The sequence below is a fragment of the Miniopterus natalensis genome, chromosome 19 (assembly GCF_054644295.1).
Source record: "Miniopterus natalensis isolate mMinNat1 chromosome 19, mMinNat1.hap1, whole genome shotgun sequence".
NCBI classification, from domain to species: domain Eukaryota; kingdom Metazoa; phylum Chordata; class Mammalia; order Chiroptera; family Miniopteridae; genus Miniopterus; species Miniopterus natalensis.
The window spans coordinates 3,801,836-3,805,815 of NC_142099.1; the positions used below are offsets into that span (position 1 = coordinate 3,801,836).

The following is a 3,980-nucleotide window of genomic DNA, read 5'->3' on the forward strand; positions in this document are numbered from 1 at the left end:
CAGAATATTCCCCATGCAGACGGTCGCCCACAGTTCATACACCCGTTTGCCCGTCGGGTCAGTGTCGCTCGCACCCGTCACGGGGACAGGTACACCCAGGCGGTGCGGACGTCACAGTGACTGTACACGTCTCTGCTGAGCCAGCCTGGGTCCTGCCTCAGTGCTCGACGAGCGCGGGATAAATGGACATATCGGGGGCACCAAATGTTTAAGTCGAAGCGGATGGAAAAGTCACCTCCTCAGCTGAGGCTTCGTTTTCTTCACGTGCAAAACGAGAGGACAGGATGAAGAACTGTAACATGTCCCTTTTTCGAGCTCAGGTTTGGATCCAGTGGTGAGCAGCAGCTGCTAGAAAACATTAAGCACGGAGCAGTGAGGCAGAGAGCGTATCTGAGGGCGGCGCTTGACCAAGATTATTTCTGACAAGGGTTTGCAACGCGAATCAGAAAGAGAGGGGTAGAGTCAGAGACAAGCAGAGAGAAGCAGAGCCAGCTACCTACTTACATACGGAAGCTGAGAGCCGGGCCAGGAGGAGCTCAGGGAGCCGTTAAGGCCGAGCAGAGAGAACACCACAAACTTAACACAGCTCAGTGCGCCCGGGCGCCGGCAGGAAGGACTGCGAGGCGCACCTGCGAGCCCCTGCCCGCTGCAGCTCTGCCGTGGGTCTGAGTTCAAACAGCTGTTTTATTATTTATGGCAGGACGTCCTTGTCAGATCAGCACATCTGTAAAGTCAAGAACAAAATCTCAAAACAGAAATGAGCACAGAGAGGTACAGGCCGTGGAGCAGGCGGCACAGAGAGTGAAGCAGAGCAAAATTTCTCATTTATTTTATTTTTTTATTTTTTTAAATATATCTTTATTGATTTCAGAGAGAGGAAAGGAGAGGGAGAGAGAGAGAGAGAAACATCAATGATGGGAGAGTCACTGATGGAGCCCGCAACCCGGGCATGTGCCCGGACCGGGAATCGAACCCCGATCGCCTGGATCCCAGGTGGATGCTCAACCGCTGAGCCACGCCCGGCTGGGCCAAAATTTCTGATTTATACGCATCATTTTATATTTTACATTCAGGTGCCGTGGCATTCTAAACTCCCCATCAAACCTCAGATCTTTCTGGTCAGAGCGTGAACTATGATATAAATTTGTGTATCTGAAAGCACTGTACCTTATGAGTTAAGTGAATGTTTGTTTCCTGACTTTGTCCTGGATTGCTCTCCTGTTGTTTGGCTTGGGTTTAGAAAGAGAGAGAGAGAGAGAGAAAAGAGGTGGGAATGATCAGAGGAAAGGACCTTGATAAATGAAAATGTCTCCAATGCGTACATGGTGACTCCAGTAGAAATTTTATGAACCAAGCGGAATGGATATAAGAGCATTTGCAATGTGGGCGTTATGTAACCTGGGAAAGGATTCAAGTCGCTCTCAGACCTGGTAAGGAAAACAACACTGTCCCGTGACTGCTAATGCCCTGTCCCCGGTGAACACGGTAGAGAGAGTCTCTAGCCCCTGTGACTGTGAAATTCTGAGGCAGACCCAATTAATTCATTACAAGCTGGCTGAGCCGCTAACATACTATATGGTCAGCCTCAAAATCACAGGTCAGGGGTTCGCTTTGGCGGCACATATACAAAAACTGGAGTGATACAGAGAAGGTTAGCATGGCCCCTGCGCCAGGGGGACATGCACAGTCGTGAAGGCTCCCCTCGTGTCAGTGCCAGGTAAAGGGACTTAACACCTCAGGGCAACAAAGCAAGTCTAACGGTGGCAGCAGGCTCCCAAGTCAGCTCCGTAAGACTCGTACCTTCTCCATTTGACCAAAGGCTGCTTCCTTTCACTGTTGTGTGTGCAAATAAATCGGATTCTGCATTATTTAAAAAAATTCCAGCTTTAAACAGTTTAGTTTACATGGACCATGGTAAGGGGTTAAAATATTCTGAACGTACAGATACAGAAGGGAAAGAGGAAGGGTGAGTTGGTGGTGGCTGCTCTGCGTCGCCGTAATTCCTCTGGACGGGGCCCCTGCGTGTCCGAGGCCGGCCAGCTGCGTTGCTGGGACTCCCCAACCGTCACCCTCGACGTGCAGATTGGATTCCTCCAGGCCCATGCTCTCGGGAGACGTGGGGAAGCAGGAGTGGGGAGCGCCAGGCCTCGGCATTTGATGATGATATTCGACTTCCCTCCACTGTGACCGTCAGTGGCCTTGTGAAAGATGCGGGACGGTGTGGCAGGGGTGCGAAGTGCTGCCCCCGGGGACAGGAGGGAGCTCTTTGAGTCAGTTTCCCCAGGAAGGCCCCTGAAATCCCCCGAAGCCCCCCCTGGAGGAGGCGGAGCTGCGGCTCTCCCAGTGGCCCGGGGATGGAGCCGGGATAAGCCCTGGAAGGTCAGCCCAGAGCGCCTCTTGCTGTCCCCCAGCGGCTTTTTCCAAAACGAATTCGCCGTGTTTAAACATTCCTCTTTAAGATGGATGGAACGGTTTCCGTCTCCTGCAGCTGAATCGGACCAGATCTATCAATGACCGGGGACTCTGCTGTGGCCCGACATTTTCCTCCTGTCTTGGCTTTCCGTTTTTTTGACTTGCCTTACCTCTGCTCTTTTGATAGGTTTTGCTAGAGTGGAACAGAGAAAAAAAGAGCTGGAGGGGGAATATTGATGGCTAGTCAAGAACCAGCTTCACAGTGGCAGTAATTCCTTCGAATGGCGGTCTCACATTAGATTACTATATCCAGGGTGCCCCAAAAGCTCGCGTACACACGCTAACAGCTGGGAGCGCAACTGATGTTTCCTCCTTTTCAGCCAGACTAAGCTTTGAACAAAGGAAATTCATCCTAAAATGCCACTGGAAGTTTGAAAACGCAGTTGAAGTACAAACACTGCCTTTATAATTATTCAAAGCATGTCTACATTTTTCGGGACACCCTGTGCATTTGCAGAAATACACGGATACTGTTTAAACATATACTAGTTACCCTTTCATTTAGACACCTCCATAAGGAGTCGCTAGTTAAGCCACCGGGTGAAGTCCTCTACTTAAAACGAAAACAAACAAAAGGTATTTTACAATCTGCAGTCCCTGTGCTAATAGGCCTGGGGACTTGCTCAAGTGAGAAAGAGGAGGCACACTTCTAGAGCATTGCCTATGTGAAAAATTAATAACTAAGCAGGCAGAGCTAGGCTGAAAAACAGCGCGGCTTGGAAAAAGGCAAAACACAGTGAAATAAAATGAAACACGTGTTCAGGAGCTAAAACTGCCTGCTGTCTATCACTCAGGTCCCAGGTAAGTAAATCAACGTGGGACAATGACAGGAGAAAACTCAATACTAATGACTGAAAACACCATTGTATATCCAACACCTTAACCAGCTTCTGAACCATTGGCCATTTCAGTGAAGAAAACGGAATCAGGAACGCAAAGCGCGAATACCACGCCCTTTAGCTCCCCTGCTTCCAGGGCGCTCCTTGGCAAGCAGCGTCGCCCGGCGCCCCCGTCTCAGGTTTGCAGGCTCTGCTTGGTGCGGACTCTCCCGCTTCTCTGCGAGAAGACCTCTCCGAGCTTTAAAATATTAATATCATTGTGATTTTCCAAGAAGGGAAATCAATACGCAGCATCTGCCAAACCTATTTGAACATCGAAGATTTAAAATTTTATTTTATGTTGCTTCTGAAACGGCTCGTCATATCCCTAGGAATAGGGTTCCACTGACTGTTGCTGTTGGCGCCGATCCCCAGGTTTATGTCAACACAGCCGAAAATTAGAACCTTCCTGAACGGTCCTGCAATTTATGCTAAAAAAAGATAAAAAAGGAAACGGAGGCAGTGGACACAGTTCCTGATTCCACGTTCTAATGATGATTTTCATCGCTTTGTTGCAAACAGCATGAGGATTGAGATGCTGTGTGCTCTGGAGACCGTGTCCCCGTCTGCGAGGACCAACGTTTAGCATAAAGGGACAGAAAACTAATGGTCGGGAGCAGCCTGGGAAAA

The 3,980-nt window shown here is 49.5% G+C and overlaps 1 non-coding gene across 1 annotated transcript; it reads left to right on the top strand.

The window, feature by feature from the left end:
• The first annotated feature begins 1,604 nt into the window (after nucleotides 1-1,604).
• On the top strand, nucleotides 1,605-1,709 carry LOC148090843 (U6 spliceosomal RNA). The gene has a single exon (XR_015716163.1). It is a non-coding gene; the product is annotated as a U6 spliceosomal RNA (small nuclear RNA).
• Nucleotides 1,710-3,980: the final 2,271 nt, after the last annotated feature.